Source organism: Lycorma delicatula, chromosome 11, assembly GCF_047948215.1.
Source record: "Lycorma delicatula isolate Av1 chromosome 11, ASM4794821v1, whole genome shotgun sequence".
NCBI lineage: Eukaryota > Metazoa > Arthropoda > Insecta > Hemiptera > Fulgoridae > Lycorma > Lycorma delicatula.
In genome coordinates this window covers 75,868,855-75,891,729 of record NC_134465.1, presented here as the reverse complement: position 1 = coordinate 75,891,729, position 22,875 = coordinate 75,868,855, and positions in this window count along the sequence as shown.

Genomic DNA, 22,875 nt, shown 5'->3' with positions numbered 1-22,875 from the left:
GTAGCGTCTCGGCCTTTCATTCAGAGTACCGGGTTCTAATCCCGGCCAGATACGGTATTTTTCATACGCTACAAATTTCCATTTTCTCGTTCCCGCTTTAGAAGTTTCTTTGTAAGATTTTGCGGTGAATTATTTCATCGATCGAAAAAAATAAATAAATAAATGAAATATAAACATTTTATAGATAGATGGTAACAGTGGCGGATTGAGTCATCATGCACGCGTATCAGGAAGTTGTTATTACGTCTAATGTTTGACATAACAGAACTGCGGTTCAAATTCAGTAAGTTAAATTAGTAAACAATAGTGAACCGTCTCTTTGTAATAGCGAAACCAAACGATCTGCTACTAACCAAACAAATCATACAAATTTTGAACCGGCATCCGGGTTCTTTTTTTTTGAAAAGCAACTATCAATGGAATAGTATGATTTTTTCATACGTTCATAAGTACGAAATTTACTTCCCCCCCCCACCATCAAAACAGACATAAAACTCCTCAGACATAAAACTTGGAGAAATTAAAAAAAAGACCATACCCCTTTTTGACTGATTATCATACTTTTCCTTCTTGCAGTATACCTTTAGATCTATGCCAGGAAAATAGAATGAAAAATATTTTCGATCGGTTTATACATATATTCTGTGTATTTTTAAATTAAAAAAATTATAATAAAAAGTCATTTAATAAAAATTTCGGAAAAAACTTATAAGATGATCATTAGAGAGAATTTATCTTAAAAAATTAAAAAAACGTAAAAAGTGATCCATTTTGTTAATAAATAAATAATTCAAAATGCATAAAAAAAATAGTTTCTTAATTCACGTTTTAATTTTAGTTCATTTTTACTTCCTTGTACGAAGTAAGAAAGTATTGTGATCGCGAAAAATTTCGATATTCAGATTTCAACTGAAATATCCATTTTGACCATCCCTGAATCCAATTTGACTACTTTGGGCGTGACGTCTGTACGTACGTATGTACTTAAGTATTTGGCATAAGTCAAAAAATATTAGCCGTAGGACGTTAAAATTTTGTGTTTAGGACTGTTGTAACATCTCGTTGTGCACCTCCCCCTTTGATTGCAATCCACTGTACCAAAAGTGTCCAAAAAAGACCAAAATCTAGTTTCTAACTGCAGTAATAAGCCCGCATTGAAAGGATTTCAACGATATATCATAAATGGTATTTATTATCATTTGTTCCAGTTATAGCCAAAAAAAATTTTAATTAATGAAATATTTGAAAGAGGAAAGCACATCGGTTAAAATCTCCTTTATCATCTACATTTTTTAAATTTTTTTTTAAATTTATTAATAATTATTAACCTTTCATTATAAAAAAAAAAATTACGATGAATAATAAATCAATAGCAAAAAAAAAAAGAAAAAATATCTACAATTATTAATGAGATAAAATTTTACGTATTTACATTTAAAAAAAGTGTAAGTGTAATTTAATAGGCGTACAAAAAATAATGTGTTGTCAACATCAGATTCTATGTTGTTAAAAATTAATAATATTTTTACATTAATCATAAATTTTTTTTTTTTTTAATTATTTAATGGTATTAATTTGTAAATTTATTACAGTTTTTATACTCATTCATTAAAACAAGATTAATTTTATCTTGTGGTTTATGTTCGGCCCAAATAAAAAAATTGGTTATTTAATGTTTAAAGGGCATTATTATTTAAAATTTCCTTTTAATTTCATGGAACAAGGATTATTTTTTTGCACTGTGAGTATGAGTGTGTATTTGTGTGTATGTAATATATATATGAAATAAGAGAAATACATTTATCTGACAAATATTCGCTCCAGTGAATTTTATACGTGTTTATTCTCTCAAAGAATCGGACTTATAAAACATATAACAGTATGAACGCATCAGGAACAAATGGTAGCATAACACACGCACACAGAAAAAAAAAACACACACACACACACACACACAGCAATAGCGAAGCATTGCCGGTTCGGCTAATTTTATAATAAATATAATTTTAGCGTTTGTTTATTTAAAAATGTTATATTTTTTTTATTTTATAACTTGAATAAATTGTCATTTTTAATAGGGTTCCGTTATAAATTATGTGTATATGTGTGGTATATTAAAAAAAAACCTGACAACAGTGGGTTATTTCTGATACACGACTTACATATACATACACACGTTACTTAATTAAAAATATTTATCATTTTATTTAAACGTAATATTTTTCGTTTATTTAATTCAATTATTCTAATTAAAGCGCGCGCACATACCGTATTTAATTCATGTGGATATGGCAGGACTAGCGGCGACGGTCGGAACTATCTAAAATAATGTAATTTCACAACTTAGAAAAAACAAATTTTGCTTCTACGGTCGGCAGCTGGAATAGCTGCGGGGCTTAACGTACCAGGTACGGAGTCAACCGGACGATCGAATTCGAAACCCAATCGAACCGAGTTACTTTACACTTTAAATATTAATTCATTTATTTAATTCTACGACTCATTTGTGATATTACAACATAACAGACGACAACAAAAGCATTTTATGTAGAGGGGTGCAAATTTGAAAAAAGTATTTTTGCAGATATTGTTATTTTTTAATCTTTAACAAATTTTCCCAAGAAAAATATGATCTTAATTAGGCAAAATCTCAAGATATTGAGGGTGACCTTGCTCTACAGATATTTTAATTTGAAAATTTAATGGCATTAATGCCCTATACATAGAAATAGTTTAACTAACTTTGGTCAAAATCGGTCCAGTAGTTCGGGAAATATAAGGTGATTTAGAGACCAACACCGAACACTTATACGTTAATAGAACATTAACATCTGAATAATTTCCACGTGGTTTTGTTTTTTTTATTTTTTGGTTCCTTAGGTGTCAAAACGTCAAGATTCGATAAAACCGGATATACCCAAATTGGACCGATTAAAATACTTTTCCTTGTACAGTTATAGAACTATCTAGACGGGAGAGTAAAAAAGGTATAGGATTACATTTTTCTTTATTTAGAAAATACAAAAAAAGATAAAAACGATTTCCACCTTAAAGTTAGAAAAACTTCAAAAATACTCATTACGACAATGGTTGCATGTTAAAAAAATTTCACATGTTTCGCATACGACAAGCCCTTGCTTCTTACAATTCCAGCAATATTTTTGTCATCCCTTGTCATAAGGGTTGGTCATATCAAAACTTTTTCAGATAAAAGTTTTAGGTAATATTTAGAAGACTAACGCCGACTTTTAGACCGATTCGATTCTGTGCCTATTAATGGGATGTATGATTTTTTTTTGTCTTTGAAACCCCATTTTTTCCACTACGTGGGCCGATGGTTGGTGATATCAAAACACTTTATTTAGATAAGTTTTAGGGCTTTATCCATAGAATAGGTATTTAAACGAAATCGATATTTTACATAATAAGAAAGTTATAGCGATATTTTGTTTTTTTTCGAAAAAGCTCCCCTTGGTCTGATTTTGTCCATTAACGAACTCGACCGAGATTTTGGTTCGTTATATTTTTTACGTATCAGTTTGAAAAAAAAAAATGGCGCAGAATTACGGCAGTTAATGTGTCTAATATATGTAGATACTTTTGAACGGTAACTTTGGTTAATGTTTTAAAATATAAGAGAATATTTTATCATAAAGATACAAATAGCGCTTAAAATAATCAACTAAAAATGAATTACATAACTTAATCGGTTAATTAAAATTAATTATCGGCTTTTTTTAATTACACGAAACAAATTTTTTGTCTAGCGGTTAGTTAGCATGTCATATAAATTAATCTTACCTTCATATCATATATTTATAGCAGTCGAACGTAAATTTCAAACAAGAATTACGATTAAATATATGTAAATATACAAACAATTACTAATTATAGAAAGATAATTCAGTAATACGCTAAAAAAGGTAATTAAACACAACCGAACAGATAACAACTGAAGACGAACAGCTACTTGATGAATAAACACGTTAATTCTTGTAACAGTGCACAAGACGACGAACGAATGTCAACGAAAAGACGCGGAAATACCCGAACTAATACTGTACTAGACTTGCTTGTTCCCCATACCGCTCTCACAGTCTTATTACGAGTACATTTGCTTACCTAATCGTTGCACGGCAGATAACGTTTTTCAACTAACTAAATGTAATCATTTTTTTTTTTTTTTGGAGGGCAAAAAACGCTTTCGCGTTATTATTCCCCGGAATAATATATATATATATATATATATATATATATATATATATATATATAAATCAGAAAATACAATTAGCCTAGAAAATAAAACATTTAAACTAATAAAAATTTTTTTAAAATACATTTAAAATTAAATTCATAGCCATTTTTACAGCATTTTGTAAATTCACATAGAATTAAAATAAACATAAATATACACCCATACATATCATCCTGTGAAGTAATACCTGAATGGTAATTCCCGGAGGCTAAACAAGCGGAAAAAAAAACGCAAATATAAAAAAAATGTATATATATTTATAAATGTCCAAAAATCTTAAAATCTTTAAAAATCGTTCGTTCAAAAATCTTAAATCTCTGTAGTTCACAGACTGCTTTGAAATTTTGACGTTAAACCCAATCACCAAAGAACCGCAGGTATCCACGATGTAGTATTCAAATCTACATCGTTACTACAGTTATACTACATCAAATACTACAGTTACTACTATATGTAGTAACTGCCTTTACTAGGATTTTAACCTTAGAACTTTGGACCGGGGTTCCTTTCTAAACCTTTTTTTATCTTTTTTTCCGTTTCTGAACCTTTTATTTTTTGTCTTTAAGCTCCGGAAACCCGTTAGGTATTGTTTCAGAGAATGAGATGAATGATTTGTAGCGTGTGTGAAAATGACATGCCTGACCGGGATTCGAACCCGGGACTTCCAGATGAAAGGCAGAGACTCTGCCATTCGCCCTACGGAGGCCAGCTCCGTTTCTGATCCTTTTTTTCCCCCCTCTACTCCCCTGGGCTGGACCGACTTGATGGTATTACGCCACCCAGGGTAGTGTCCGTTACTCTAATTAGCCCTCCCCAACTACCGGCAATATACCGGCATGGCAGGTCGGGCTAACCGGTGGCTCTTTTGAGGTTTCTTTCATTTTTTGTCCTTTATGGCACCACACCATACCTCAATGCCGTGGTGTGGCCCATGGATCTTTTGATATTTTTTATTCCTACCAAACACACCCAAGGAGTCCTCAGCAGATCATTGAAACCAGCACACCTCAGCATGCTGGCTCTCACTGCTGAGGCTGTCCACCCCACCTAACAAACTAGTTCCCCGTATTTCTTTCATCTATGTTCTTTTATCTTCCGTGATGTACTTCGCCAACTGAATTTTTTGTATGTTCGAATTCGACGCTCTCAAAACGAATATAATGCAAGCAGACCAAATTACGAGAAGCACGTACACATTAATTTGGAACCTATAAATCATGTTTGTATAGTTCATAAGTGCATTTTAATACCCGTCTTTATCTAAACAGCTTAAAATTTATTTTAACTAGGTTTCATCGGGTTACTGTTTTTTTTGGGGGGAGGGTGGGTGTGGACCTAAAACGGATGAGAATGACTGCTATATATTATAAATTAACATAATATGTGTGTATTAATTTAATCGGTCGCTAAATAATGATCACACGACCACTGGTGGCTCGTAGCTAAAATAAGTGGAAGTGCTAAGTGCTATTCCAGAAAAAAATTTTCTATGCCTTTTCAAGTCCACGGTTAAAGTTTTCTGTTTAATAAAACAACCGGAAAAAATGAAGCTGGAAGCAGGATAATAAACTAATTCTACACTTTATCACGTTAAAGATAATGGTACATAATTTAAGCCTTAACTAGTCGCGACGGGTCTATATCACCCGAGACACTATTTTATATTCAAAATTTAATATTTTCCTCAATCGTATTAGGTTGGCAAGCCTGCTAATCTGCTATCGTAATCCGTTCTATCAGTCAATATCCAGCTTCCCTTAGTTAATGCAATATAAGTAACAAAGATAACCGATTTGACTCGACGCGACCAGTTGTGTTACACTACTGTGAGAGATTTTCTTAAAAATTTAGGTCACATTTTAGTACAAAATTTACTTGTTAAGATATATCTCACTCGGGGAAACAAAAAAAATTGATCAAAATAAAAATATATTTTAAAGAACACGACATTACTGTGAAGAATACAGAACAATTAGTTTAACTAGTAACGCAAAAAAAATCTTAACTAGAATTCTATACAAAAGAATTGAGAGGAGAGTAGAAGAAGCGTTAGAAGACCAATTTGGATTTTAGGCCTCAGATTAATAGTGGAAGGAAGATTAAAGAAAAACAAACCATCATACTTGGCATTTATAGACCTAGAAAAGGCATTCAGTAACATAGACTGGAATAAAATGTTCAGCATTTTAAAAATAATTACGGTTCAAATACAGAGATAGAAGAACAATTGCTAACATGTACCGGAACCAAACAGCAACAGTAACAATCGAAGAACATAAGAAAGAAGCCGTAATAAGAAAAGGAGTCCGACAAGGATGTTCCCTGTCTCCGTTACTTTTTAATCTTTACATGGATCTAGCGGTTAATGATGTTAAAGAACAATTTAGATTCGGAGTAACAGTACAAGATGAAAAGATAAAGATGCTACGATTTGCTGATGATATAGTAATTCTAGCCGAGAATAAAAAGGATTTAGAAGAAACAATGAACGGCATAGATGAAGTCCTACGCAAGAACTATCGCGTGAAAATAAACAAGAACAAAACAAAAGTAATGAAATGTAGTAGAAATAACAAAGATGGACCGCTGAATGTGAAAATAGGAGGAGAAAAGATTATGGAGGTAGAAGAATTTGGTTATTTGGGAAGTAGAATTACTAAAGATGGACGAAGCAGGAGCGATATAAAATGCCGAATAGCACAAGCTAAACGAGCCTTCAGTCAGAAATATAATTTGTTTACATCAAAAATTAATTTAAATGTCAGGAAAAGATTTTTGAAAGTGTATGTTTGGAGTGTCGCTTTATATGGAAGTGAAACTTGGACGATCGGAGTATCTGAGAAGAAAAGATTAGAAGCTTTTGAAATGCGGTGCTATAGGAGAATGTTAAAAATCAGACGGGCGGATAAAGTGATAAATGAAGAGGTATTGCGGCAAATAGATGAAGAAAGAAGCATTTGGAAAAATATAGTTAAAAGAAGAGACAGACTTATAGGCCACATACTAAGGCATCCTGGAATAGTCGCTTTAATATTGGAAGGACAGGTAGAAGGAAAAAATTGTGTAGGCAGGCCACGTTTGGAATATGTAAAACAAATTGTTAGGGATGTAGGATGTAGAGGGTATACTGAAATGAAACGACTAGCACTAGATAGGGAATCTTGAGAGCTGCATCAAACCAGTCAAATGACTGAAGACAAAAAAAAATCTAATATTACTAAAATATTTTATCTGTATTAACATTTTATTATTTATACGGTTATAATTACGGTTATTAGTCTATTATTAGATAATAACTTAATAAAATTTCCGCTAAAAAGTCTATAGTCCAAGGGTGTTTAATTTTAATTACTATGTATCCAGAAACTAATACGCAATTCGTTTTTACTAGATACCTTCTTTTCCGGCCTTCCAGCGTGTTTTTGCACGCTGGAAGCTCTTTGATTTGGAAATCAAAGAGCTTTCCGCTATTTTCTGATCGCTACTGAAAAAACAACTAAACCGCTTTCATATTCCTTCCACCGACTAAACTAGAAAAGGGAACGAACAAGGAACCTTCCGTTCACACACGGAGTAAAAAAAAAACTACCTTCACCAGTACGCCAGGGTCGGCACTGCAGGAGTGATAGCGCTCTCTTTTCCTTACAGCCTTGGGTTCAGCTTCTTATGTGAACATGCGCAAAACCAGCCAAACACCACGCCGCTAGAACTGTGAAGCACACAGTTCTATACAACGATTTTCGTATCTTTTTCTTAAACCGGGGAATGGCTTCTGACATTAAGCTTAATTGTCCAAGTATAAAGAAAGAACTAAAGAAGAAACGACTCGTTATATATATTAAATGTTATCGATAATATCGAGTGGAAATAGCGGGTGCTGCAGTTCCACAGTGCCTATACGCGAGCTGTCACTGCACGTGATTTAAAGGAATGTTAAAACATATCGGTTAATCATAAACGTTAAAATATTTTTAATCGCTTATAAAATGTAATTAAACCGTAATAATAACAACAATAATAATAATGTTTCTTCGGGAAAGTCTTAGACTTTTCGCTGATAACTTGTCGTTTTAAAAAAATTATCGTTTAAAGAAAAAATAAGATTTGCGTTTTATTTTTTAAAATTTTCATTCTACCGTAACTGTCGCAAGGAATTTACAAAAGACAGTATAAGTAATAAAACACAGGGAAGTTATCTTTCAGTAAAATCTTTTTAAATCCGTTTGGATTCTACTAAGCTTTTTACGACTACGTGACTCCAGTGTTGTAATACAATATGCATTATTCTTTATCAAATAAGAAAACTATGCTCGTTTATGTTATTAAAACTTATTTATTTTTTTTATTCCTGTAAGATGTCTAAAGAAATTTGACATTTTTTTTAAAAGGAAATAAAAAAAAAGATAAATAATTGTTTTAATAGACTTTTTGAAAAAAAGTACGGTATTACTTCGTTCGCATGGTGGAATTGAGGGGTGAAAATGAATTTTTTTACATTTTGTACATTCATTTAATTTGGGTTTCCTTATACATTTATAAGCTTGTGAAAAAAAAAATATGTTTGAAAAGAACAAAAAGAAAAAGTGGGACTGCAGATCTTATTCGAGAAAACTAAATTCTTATGTACAAAGACAGATATCACAAGTCTGAAAACAAAATACGGTAAATTCGATAGGGTCCCGTACTTTAAATACCTCAGGGAATTCATCAAACCAACAGGCCTTGAAAAAATCTCACAACAAAATCGTCTCCAAAAAGTCAAAAAAGCACTAGGGTTAGTTCACAACATCTACGACAAAAAATGTATATCAAGACAGACTAAACTCCGGCATTACAACACAGTTATAAAACCAGCAGTCCTTTACGCCGGTGAAACTTTGACGCTTAACAGAAAACATGAACTTGAAGAAATATAAAAAAACTAGAAAGGAAGATCATTCGGAAAATCCTAGGAGCAAAATATACCCGAGACGGTTGCAGACTACAATCGGTCAAAACAACAGAAAAGTATTCAAACATCGAAATTGATATTAAGAAAAGACTAATGGAATTCTACGGTCATCTCAGTAGTCTACCAGAAAATCGATCGATGAAAAGGGTAATAGAATATGTAACCTCGCTCAAGAACACAACACCTTGGATGGACAAACTTCGAAAGGACCTAAAAAACGCCAACATAAGTCCAATAGACATTTTAGAGACACCTTCAGATATAAAGTAAACAAACGGGAAGTTATATCAGAGCAACCGAAACAAAAACAGTATAGACCACAGCGGTCAGAAGAGCGTAAACAAGCCTTCTCAGAAAGAATGAAAACTTCAAATTGAAGCGACAAGAAGAACCTATAGGAAAGTCGAGTTATTTGCTTAACGGCTTCCATTTAGCGGGAGAATTCGAAAATAATCAGACGTTATTAGTGAAATAAAATTTTCTGTACTTTTAAAAACGTGTATATGTAATTTAATAGGCGTACAAGGAAAACATGTGGTGTCGACATCAATTTTTTTTAATTTGGTTTAATATTCAGTAACAGTAATAGATACCGAAGATAAAGAAACGTCAACGTTCTAACTTGCAGTATCATAGCGAATCACGTTTCTAACTTTGCTCAAATTTTTACGATCTTTATATAAGCATAACGCAAGAACGATTCAACCAATCTTCATTAAATTTTTACACGCGCAACTTCAGATATATTTCTAAAGCATAACTAAATTTTAATAAAACTAATCTTGTATTTTTGAAGATTTTTCGAGCCACATATTTTTTTTTTCACAAGCTTATAAATGTATAAGGAAACCCAAATTAAATGAATGTACAAAATGTAAAAAAATTCATTTTCACCCCTCAATCCCACCATGCGAACGAAGTAATACCGTACTTTTTTTCAAAAAGTCTATTAAAACAATTATTTACCTTTTTTTTATTTCCTTTTAAGACCACTTAAAAACCTTTTGGCAGAAATTACAAACATAATTTTTTCAAATATAAAATTTGAAACAGTATAGTAGTTTATTTTACGTATTACATGGACATTGGATTTTTTTGGTGAATGTTTTATGCACATCTAATCATTTATTTTGCTTTGCCACATATTAGTGTTGGTTAATAAATGGTTCAAATTAATGAAAGTAAAAATGAAAATTAATGAAGTGAAATTCAAAATACCATTTTGACTTAGGCAAATAACAGATTTGACTTAATAAAAACCATTAAATTATTGTTTAATGTAAAGGTTTTAAATCTATGCTCACAGTCTCATTAAGCTGTTTCTGCCTTGGACTCGATTTTTTGTACAAGGTATTAGTTTTTAACATAGTTTTTAACATTTATGTTGTTATCGTAATGAATAATTATCTAAATTAACGTAACAAAATTTCAACAAATGAGGTTGGATGACCTATAAATGTTATAGATCAGTTTCCTTGCGATGATAAAATAAATATGGTGTTTTAGAGGGCATATATGGTGTTTTTGGGAGTAATCTGATTTATTTGTGTAGTTTACAGAGATCTGGTGAAGAAATGACCCACGATATGAATACCACTTTGCGTAGTGAGTTGGCTGCTCTGCAGTATAAATGGGATCGACTTTTTGCATTAGTACGTTACATTTTTTTTGAATATTTTTTTATTACTGCTTTTATAAGTTATGATCTTGTTACACATTTTATAAATAAGTTAAACAAAAAAATAACCTTTTTATTATCTCTGTGTTGTTTGGTTTACTTTCTTTAGTTATTTATACTTTCTTAACATTGTAAATTACATCATTTATTGATACTTGCAAATTTATCCCCTAATAAATAAAATTGAAAGAGAATGCCTTTCTTTAAATTGGATAAGACTTAATTTTTCAGGATTTATTATGGTAAATTTGAAAACATTTGATGTTTAAATTTTGCAATCTGAAATAACTAATTGAAATAATTTATCCATTCTAAGCTGTAAATAAATGATTACATTTGCTAGTGGAGAAATGCTGTTAGTTTATCGACAGGGGTTTTCTCAGAAATCTATACATGTAAGAGGATAAGTCACCAGGATAAGACACAGAGGATAAGTACCATTTGTTAACTGTAAAAAAATGAAGAAAAAAATCTACTTTTGTGGTTTATATTTGTTTAAACACACAGTGTCTGAAACTATTTCTCTGTGTAATTTAGATTTAAGGATTAATTATATCTATTTATTTGGCTTTAAATTCTATTGTTATTATCCTCTATAAATTTGTTCCAAACCATGTTGATTTTGAATATATATTAAAATATTCAGTTTTTTATCTATATTTTGCGGCTTTTTACAAAGTATAATAATGTTATTGTAATTGAAATAATCTTACATTAATTCATAATTACTTTTTAATTGTTATTTTAATTTACAGATTATTGTTGATAGATTAACCATCAAGGGAAGTACCAAGAATTGTATTACTTGTAAGAGATGTGTAAATAATTCGGTATATGGTGGAATTATAAAAGAAAAATCCAGTGAATGTAAGTGTGCGAATGGTGATGTAACAATAGAAAATTTAGTCAAGGAAATAAGTTACGTGTGCAGAAAGGAAAGAAATTGGTTTGTGAATATTGCAATGAAAGATTCAGATGTAAATGTTATTTAAAGAGGCTCGTTAACTTTCATGCTAAAGAGAAAAAAAATAATTCTAACTTTTGTCAAAAGTCTCTTATTCATGAAAATAATTTAAAAACACAACTTATTACACATAACGAAGAGAAAAATTATGTTTGTACCTTTTCTCAGAAGACTTTTAATCAAAGTTGTCATTTAAAATCACATTTAAATTTTCATACCAAGGAGAAAAATTATGTTTGTAATTTCTGCCAAAAGGTTTTTAAGTGGTCTTCTAGTTTAAAGAAACATCTTAATATTCATACTAAATACAAAAATTATATTTGTAACTTTTGTCAAAAGTCATTTAATCTCAGACAATTTAAAAATACATCTTTTAATATTCATACAAAATAGAAGAATTATGTTTGTAAATTCTGCCAAAAGGTATTTTTTCAATTTCTAATTTAAAGTTTCATATTAATTCACACACCAAAGAGAAAAATTATGTTTGTACCTTTTGTCAGAAGACTTTTAATCAAAGTCTCATTTGAAATGGCATTTAAATACTCATACCAAGGAGAAAAATTATGTTTGCAATTTCTGCCATAAGGTTTTTAACTGTTATTCTAATTTAAAGCAACATCTTAATATTCATACTACAGACAAAAATTATATTTGTAACTTTTGTCAAAAGTCATTTAATTTCAAATGCAATTTAAAAATATATCTTAATATTCATACAAAATAGAAGAATTATGTTTTTAAATTCTGCCAAAAGGTATTTTATTCAATTTCAAATTTAAAGTTTCATATTAATTCACACACCAAAGAGAAAAATATGTTTGTACCTTTTGTCAGAAGAATTTTAATCAAAGTTGTCATTTAAAATCACATTTAAATGTTCATTCCAAGGAGAAAAATTATGTTTGCAATTTCTGCCAAAAGGTTTTTAATTAGCCTTCTAGTTTAAAGAAACATCTTAATATTCATACTAAAGACAAAAATTATATTTGTAACTTTTGTCAAAAGTCATTTAATCTCAAGAGCAATTTAAAAATACATCTTAATATTCATACAAAAGAGAAGAATTAAGTTTGTAAATTCTGTCAAAAGGTATTTTATTCAATATCTAATTTAAATATTCATATTAATTCACACATGAAAGAGAAAAATTATGTTTGTACCGTTTGTCAGAAGACTTTTAATCAAAGTTCTCATTTAAATGTTCATTATAAGGAGAAAAATTACGTTTGCAATTTCTGCCATAAGGTTTTTAATTGGCCTTCTAATTTAAAGCGACATCTTAATATTCATAACTAATGAGAAAAATTTCTGTTTGTAACCTTTGTCAAAAATCTTTCAATGAGTTATAGTTCAAAAAGTTATCTTAGTATCCTCCATATTATAGAATTGTTATGACCTTTAAAAATCTTATAGTAAGAAAATATATTATGGGAAAAAAATGAATATAATTTTTTCAAGTGTGCTTAATTTAAAACAACTATAACAAAATTTATCCACGTAAAGGTAAGGAAAACCAATCAGTCGAGGTATTGTTCAACATTGTAGTCGTTGGTGTAAGGGATAATTATTGAAGAAATTATCTGAAGTCGAAACTTGAGCAGTTTTATAGTAGGTAAACAAAAAATTAACTTTTGGCTTAGTTATGGCTACAAAGTACATTTTTAGTAGCACTGCCACTATTAAGTATTGCATCAGAGGATTAAATAAAATGGCAGTTTTGTAGCCATGGTATTTGTGAAAAATACCATACCTGACCGGGATTTGAATCCAAGACATCCAGATGAAAACTGAGACATTACCACTGACTCCAAGGCTACAGACGACTTAAAAAGATTTTAGATTTATATATTACTCTAGAGTATAATATGTACGTGATGATGAATATTTTAAGCCCAGAACCATGTATTGTGTCATTCAGATAACTTGGTTGGTGCTGAGAAATTCTACCATTTCAGAAAAGGTGGTACAGAAAAAATATTTGTGAAGTTCACAAGTGAGACTTCTTATACAAATCACACATTACATGTGTTTTTCTCTAATGCATTTTCACAAATAACGTTGATCTTCAATGAATCTAAAACCTCATTCTGATGTTGTATTAAAGTTTTCGCATATTAAAAACAAATAGGAGGATTCCTGAGCCTATTGTCAGTATTGACCTCAAAAACTTCATTTTTAATTTTTTATCAACATGTAAAAAAAATGACTGCTTCTTTCATGTGTCAATTTCTTAAAAATGTTTTCTTATCTTATCTACTGGTTGTGAGTTACTTTCCTCTTTTTGTTACACACTAACATGGTTAAAAGTGCTCATAACCTTGAATATAAACAGAAACTAACATTTTGAAATACATGTCTCAAATTTTTGAGGACAGAGACTTGAGATGCCAGGTCTCTTACCACGCTTCGAAATTCGATCTACTTCTGTACCACTTTAAACTCTTTACTGCTATTATTACATTAATGCTATCGTCTGCAATTTTTTTCATAAACAGACTTTTGTCTAATTTTCTCTTCAACAATTCATCGGATACACTCATCGCGTTTTTATTTTTAATTTCACATACATTGTCAGGACTTTCTATGTCACATTCACTAAGTATAGATTCACGGTCATACAGATCATCAGTTCATTAAGATATCTACAATTTCATTTTCATACAAGCTTTTACTACTTTCACAAGAGGTACTTGTACTCAGTAAACTCTTAATTTGTTAAAAATGTAAAAAATACAATGATGATTTTATTTTAAAAATATACTTTAGATAAAAAAAGTAATATTGCTACGATCATCGGCTTGATTGTGAACACTCGTAAAAGGTAAACCAATAAGTTTTCATTGCACATGGCACTATAGCTGACTTTGAAACACCCTTGAATAGAGTAGAGTGGACAATGAAAATTGGGGAAGTAGCAACTGTCATTGCAACATAACCAACAAAAATATACCTCTCATGTCAAAAATGACCAGACGACAGCAATTAAGAGTTAAATTTGTATAACTTCGCAATTATTTTGAATTTATGCTTGTAAATTTACCAAAATATTTTTCAAAATATATACTATCAGAAAATGTAAAAAAATTACTTTTTTTTTTAACACCTAAAAAAATTAAGAATCTTTAAGATTAGATAATCCTTTGTTGCTATTGGTATATTCCGATACATTTCTTTAAGAAATTTTTTGTTATATATTTTAAGAAATATCTTTCAGCAATTACATTTAACATTTCTATTTGAATCTTGCCTGATCTTTTGTAAAGGCAAAAAAATCTCTTCTTAGATTGTCCTTTTTGTAACCTAAATATATTTTTTTTCTATGGCATTTAGTTTCAATGTTTTCCTCCTTTCTTTTATGACTATCTAGAATGCAATTAAAAGGGACTGGAGGCAACAGACTTATTATCTTATGCGTTTTGTGATTTTAATGGTTCTGATAATTTCAAATAAATTTAACTTTAGAAAAGGCATTAGAAATTGTTTGGTTAAAAAAGTTTATTATTTATGTCCATTTCCCCATTCTATCTCTGATTATTAATTTTACACAAACTATTTATTTTTTCCACACAAAATATTCCCTTTCTAAACCACCCTGATATATTTTCCAAATTGTTTATTGATGTGCTCTTCTTCTATTGTATCTTTACAACTTGCATAAGATTTTAAAGGTTACTGAAAGGAGAAGCATTCCTCTGTAATTATTGACTCCTCTGTAAATTTTGTCTCCTCTTTTGTGTTAAGGATGAATTGGGGCAGACTGCCCATTCTTGCAGGATTTTTTCTATCTTCCAAATGTTTTCAAATATTTTCTCTAATAGATCATAGATTAATGACCATCATGTGATCATATTATTAATTACCTAATAATCATAATTTTAAAAATTACATAGTTATTAAGTCCTCACCCGGTTGCTTTATTATTTTTTAGAGATCTGTTATTCTTTATTTCTTGTTTATCAGGGGACTTGAGTTTTCTACTTTAGTTACTGGTTACAAACAGTTGAGATTTTCTTTGGATTTTTTAGCAGTTTATACAGTTTTTCAAAATAAGTGGGCAAAATTTTACATCACAAGTTTATATAAGTGTTATATATATTTAAAAATATTTTTTATTAAATTTTATATGTACAAAATTTTTTTTATAAAATAATTTTCTTTATGAAATAGTATTTTATTGTAATAAAAAGCTCAGTTTATTTAAATTTCAGTTTTATAAATATGTTTATAATATAATTTTTTATTATGTGATGTTAATAAATAACATTTTGTTCATAATGTAAAAGATTTTAGAATTATATAGTCTGATTTATAATATGTATGTGAAATGAAAACTTTAACATTCACTTAAATATTTAAGTGGATTAATACAAGAGTTTATATAATCTTATATTTTAAAAATTGTGTTTTCGATTAATTTTCAAATGTACATTCAATGTCATTTATTTTTTAATCTAATAAACAAAGTTCCACAAAAATAGATTGGTTTTTATTTAAAACATACACCAATCCTTTTCGTAAAAGCAGTATGTTGTATTATAGTGTAACAGATGCATTTTCTTGTACTAGTTCAATGATTAAAACTAAATTAAAGTTACCCTCTTTGCCCGACCTACATTGTGTATCTACATAATCTTAACTTTTCCATTTAAGATTTTTAGTGTCCCAGCCATGGGGGTTTAAGTGCGGTGGCTTCATATCAAAAAGTAGATTGTTTTGAGATAGCATTTATAGAAATCTCATTTTTCTGCATTTAAATGGTATGTCATTATTAGAGACTGGATTGTATGCAACCTAAAATGCTTGAAAATGCATGCAAATATGCATGAAGAATGCTTAAAGTATGCATGAAAAGTGTCAAAATATGCAAGTTTATATAATAAAAAAAATTATAATTTTTATTTTTACCGTTATACCAATAGTAGCATATCCAGCTAGAGCCGGGAAAGCAAAAACATAAAAGGAAGTCACAGAGTTAATTTAAACATTTTTTCTATATTGATTCAAAGTATTTAAAAAATTGTTTTAAGAATCAAGATGGTTCCCCATATTGAAATAAAGAAAAAAACTTTATATCATCATATGTCCAGAAACAATTAGTTTACCGGCTATCGCCATTTTGTATTTTTAACAAAAAAATCTATTTCTAGGAGTGCGTTAATCGTATCAAAATTTTGTTTACTACTTGGGTAACCTTGAGGTTTTATTTGAAGTGAACCTGACCTCTCAATCCATTTCAAAATGGTGGCCATGTAAACCTTTTAAATGTTATTATCTTTGCAACCACTGATTTATATAAATGTTGTGTTATTACAAAAAAATGACTGAATATGTTATATAGTTATTTCACCAATCGAGATGGCGCCTCAGAAGTAGGTAAAAGGGTATCTAAAGGTTGTCCGCAGAGAGTTTTAGGACCCCTGCTCTGAGTTGTTGAATTCGATTCTTTGATGCGGTTGAGGTTACTCAGTGGATGCCGTGTTATCCTGTATACTGATGTTGGGCTTAATGAAGATTTAAGAAATGAGATTCAATTCAGGGCAGCCCAGGCTTGCAAGATACAATTGTGGAGTTTGCAACTTAAGATGTTTAAGGAAACAACGATGATGTTGCTCTAGGACAGACTAGCTGCAACATGATGAGTTCGTGCATCAATGGTAGGTTATCAAATTAGGTATGCCCCACCGCAGAAGTACCTAGGTATTATCCTTGATGAGAATATTTCGATTCACGGAGCGCTTTCAATATGCAGCCAAAAAGACTTGTTCTGCTTTCTTCAGTGTTCGGAGAGTAATTCACCCCAACCGGGTGCTTAAATTCAGCACTATGTGTGTCCTATATAATGGTGTATGAGAAGCTATAATAGCATTATAGCTTCACCTGATGTATGCTGTACCTGTCTGGGCTCGTCGAATAACGTACAAATGTTATAGGAATATTTGTTGAGAGCCCAGCCTCTCCTATAGTTATCTGTGATTAGCACCTTTAGCAATACCGCTACAGAGGCGGTCGTTAATACTTTTAGAATTAAGCCCATTGACATGCTTGCGACTGAGCAATTATGGTATGATATTAAAAAAGTAGGCAAATAAATAGATAGTGGGTAGGTAAATAGATGACCAGGATTTCCATTTATGGCAGGTCAGGTGGACTGAATCGCGATGGTCTTTATACACATGTAATTTTTCCTGATGTGAGAAGTATGCAGGTAGGTGCATTTTCTCCAACCCACCGGGTTGGTCTAGTGGTGAACACGTCTTGCCAAATCAGCTGATTTGGAAGTTGAGAGTTCCAGCGTTCAAGTCCTAGTAAAGCCAGCTATTTTTACACAGACTTGAATACTAGATCGTGGATACCGGTGTTCTTTGGTGGTTGGGTTTCAATTAACCACACATCTCAGAAATGGTCGAACTGAGAATGTACAAGACTACACTTCATTTACACTCATACATATCATCCTCTGAAGTATTATCTGAATGGTAGTTACCGGAGGCTAAACAGGAAAAAGAAAAGGTGCATTTTCTCCAATCAGCATGTTAGTTTCTTTCTGGACAGTGTGCTTTTTGAGATAGATTAGCCAGATTTGGTTTGATTAATTCAGGCTTTTGTCCAGAGTGTAAGGTCATTGATGATGAATCCCATGTCTTATATTTCTGCCCCAGGTACGAATTGCTTCAAAACATTTTCAATTGCCTTTGAAACTGGTAATGTTGTTCTCACTCCAGTGTTAGCTAGTGTTATTGTAAACAATTTGTTTTTAATTAGGTAGACAATTTTTGAATGTGGTTGAAAAGTGTTGCATTTGAAATATGTCTGTAAATTTTACATAGTTTTTCTGTGTTTATGTGTATCATAATGTTCCAGTTAAGATTTCGTTCCTTTCTGTGTGTTTAAAATATTAAACTTGTTATTAATCTGAATGTATATGTTTCTATAAGATGGTTGACAAACATTAACTTTATGTTATTAGGAGAGCTTTGGTGTTCATTGAATTTGTTTCAGACTGTTTTCTGTTTGATTAATGTAGAACATATGCGCTCAGAACAGTTCAGTTTAACTATTCCTGGAGTATTTTATTATGTTGTGTATATAATGATTTTTTTGTTTTTTGTTGATCTGAAGGCTACGTTTTTTGTGAGCTATTTTCTCTGAGTTGTTTACATAATGTGATATTTATTTTGTGTAGGAGCGTGTTAATGAGTATGCTATGATATCTGTTCATATTTTGTTATATTATGATGTCTTCAGATAATATTATTGAATTTTTTAGTCTATGGATCATACTTGTAAAAATTGATAGTTTACGTGAGGTTGTTTGGCTTGAATTGTTGTTAATAAGAGCAGCACCTACCATCATTGGTTTTCTGTATATTTTGAAAGTGTGTTTTTTCAGGTTGCTTTCTGAAATGGTGGGATCAAGAAAAACTATTCTTTTTATTTTGTTAATGTTCAGTACTAAAATTTAATTTGTACCAATTTGTTGTGCACAATGCCATTTATTAAACGGCATCGCGCCTAAAGGATTTTCAGACTATAAGATTCGATTTGTGCAGATAGAAGAACTTTGCATCTGTTCTAGATATAATTCAGGAATTCAAAATTCTTGAACATCGTGAATCCCACCATCTACCTATATTAATATCTGAAAGGGAGTTGCTCCCTTACAATGTCTCATTATTTTCAAACTGAGGAGTAACAGGGCTAATTCAGTTCCTGTTTACATCTAAATCTAACTACATGGTCAGCAAACAATCTAGTTTATGCTTACCGCATGCAAGCGATAAGAATAATAACCTATAAGTTGTTAACTTGCTCTATGATGCTGCAGGAATCGGGTACAACAACTACTTTTAACCGGTTCTGAACACCAAAATAGTTAGTAGTTGGTGTTCCAGTACTGAAAATGTTAAAGACTGTCAGCCTGAGACTGAGTAAGAGCAGCTGCCAAACTGCAGTATCAGGTCTACAGATTGTTATTTTGTTTTTCAAATTGGCTATTTTTCAATTGTTATTTTTTTCTCAATTGTTATGTTTATTAATATCAAGCAGTATTACTTACTTAAGAATCAAAATTTATATTTGAATAATATATCTTTTTCAGATTTTATTTGTTTATTTATCAAACTTTTATTATTTAAGTATACGAGGTGCGATAATAAAGTAATGAGACTGATTTTTCCTTGCAAGATGTGGCAACCCTGCAGCTTGTGTAGGCACACCATCTTTGAGATTGGTCTATAAGCTACTTCTAGTCCAAGTGGCACATTGATGCAACTGGTCAGTCGTGAGTTGTGCTGTAATAAGTGAACACGTGTTTGTGTCTCTCGTCACAGAAATGAAACCGCAAAATATTGCGCAACGGTATGCCATTTCTTTTTGCGTTAAATCGGGTGAAAACGCCACGACAACTTATGGTAAGCTTCAGAAGGCTTTTGGAGAGGAGGTTATGTCAAGAGCTCAAGTTTTTCGGTTACATAAAATTTTTAGTGAAGGCAGAACAAATGTTGAAGATGACCGCAGTGGACGACCATCAACCTCACGGAGAGATGTCAACTTGACCAGGGTGCGTGAAATCATACGATCTGATCGAAGATTATCCGTGAAAATGATTGCAGAAAAACTCAACATCAATCGAGAAACAATTCGTCTAATATTAACTGAAGATCTCGGTATGAGAAAGATTTGTGCAAAATGGTCCCCAAAAATATCACACAACAACAGCGAGAAACACGGAAAAATGTAGCAGCCGATCTGTTAGAGCAAACGGAAATCAACCCAGATTTGTTGAGCCGTGTTATCACTGGTGATGAAGGTTAGTTTTTTCAATACGATCCAGAGACAAAACGCCAAAGTTCGCAGTGGTGCTCAAAGGGATCACCCAGACCAAAAAAAGCTCGCATGTGAAAGTCAAAAGTGAAATGCACGCTTGTGTGCTTCTTCGATTCCAAGGGAATTGTTCATAAAGAGTGGGTGCCTCCTGGACAAACAGTTAACCGATATTTCTACAAAGAAATTTTAGAACGACTTCGTAAACGAGTTCTTCATGTCCGTGCCAACATTGCTGATAATTGGATTCTGCATCACGATAATGCGCCATCCCATACTGCTCTGTCAGTACAGCAATTTTTAACCTCAAAACAAATTTCAGTACTACCACAGCCACCTTATTCACCAGATATCGCTCCATGCGACTTTTTTCTATTTCCAAGAGTCAAAATGGCGGTCAAGGGACACCATTTTCAGACAACACAAGATGTCCAAAAAGCTGTGACGAGGGTCTTGGAGGATATTACAGAAGATGAGTTCCAGAAATGTTACCATCAATGGCAGAAGCGCTGAAATAAGTGTGTGCAATCAGAGGGGAACTACTTTGAAGGAGACAACACTAAACATGACTAAAACGATAAGCAACATTTTTTTTCACATCAGTCTCATTACTTTATTGTCGCACCTCGTATATAATATTTTTCTATAACATTTGTTTATGAAGTTATTGGAATATTCAAGAATATTAATAAAATTATCTGGGTTGTAATTATGATTATTTTCTAAAATATGTGTAGCAAAATTGGATCATTCTTTATATCTTTTATTTATACAATTAATGTGTTCATTAATTCTAATCGAAAAAGATCGGTTAGTCATCTCGATGTATTCCAGATAGCAATTTGCACATTTTAAACTATATATTATGTTATTTGTTATTAATATTATGTTATTAGATAACAACATGTTATTGAGATCTTCATACTACATGATGGATAATGTTAACTTTATTTTACCTTTTGACAATCAATTGTTATATATATTTTTTATTAGTTTCAATTTAGTATAATTGATGATATTTAAAGTAAATAATTATAACGTATAACACATCATTGTTGCTGAGAATGGATTAATAATCCAAAAACGCTTGAACATTACTATTAAAAACTGTTGGTAAGTGCAAACTATTATATAAATAATTTATATATTAATACCGATGGGCTGCTTAATAAAATTAGTATATTAGATTGAATAGATTGTAATTGAAAAATCCAAGGTACTCATTATACCAAATTGTCTTCTACTGATATTTCATAAAGCATTCTGTAATTTTTAAAATTCACAAGTTCGTTTTATGTATAATAGCAGGTTTTTGTTCAATATTGAAGTACTTGTACCGTGAAATATTTTTGGTAAAATGTTCTAAATAATGTTAAAAAAATAAGAAATAAAAATTTCATAACTTTGTCGATAAATATTTTTATTTGTTTTCTTTTTGCTTTTAATTCAAATTATCATTATAGAATTTTTTTTTATTCCTAATATATACTTATATTTAGTTAATGTAACAGTCATATCGGCTACGGAACCCTTCTAATCGGCGGGTTTTTCTGGGCAGAGAGCTTATTGCTGTCTCGCCTTACATTAAGTTTCTAGGTTTGCTTTTTGATAGCCGTCTTACCTGGGTCAAACATATAAGGGAATTAAGGACAAAATGTTTCAAACTTTTAGATATGATCTGGGTCCTTAGTAACACCAACTGGGGGGCCGTTGGATCATATATGCTATGTTTTAACTACTCCCTTGTTCGTTCCCGTTTGGATTATGGTTGTGTCGCCTATTCTTCAGCTCGTCAAACCGTACTTGAAATGCTGGACGGTGTGCATCATGCTTTTCTTCGGCTTGCAACAGGTGCGTTTAGATCGAGCCCTATCGCGAGCTTACTTGTAGACAGTGGCGAGCCATCACTTTGGAATAGACGAAACCAGCTTTTGTTGTCGTATTTTGCCCGTCTCAGCGGACAGCCGAATCACTCAGCTTTTGACCCAGTTCTTAAGAATCCTAATTTGAGGAAGTATGATGACCGTCCAGGTTGTACTGCGCCTGTGGGTGTCCGTACACGATGTCTGCTGAAGCGTATGAGTGTTGACTCTCCCTCGTTCTTTCCATCATGTCCGTGCTCGAACCCCCCCATGGAGAATAAACTATGTAAATTTTACGTTTAATCTTACAATGTACGATAAACGTTCCACGCCACCTAT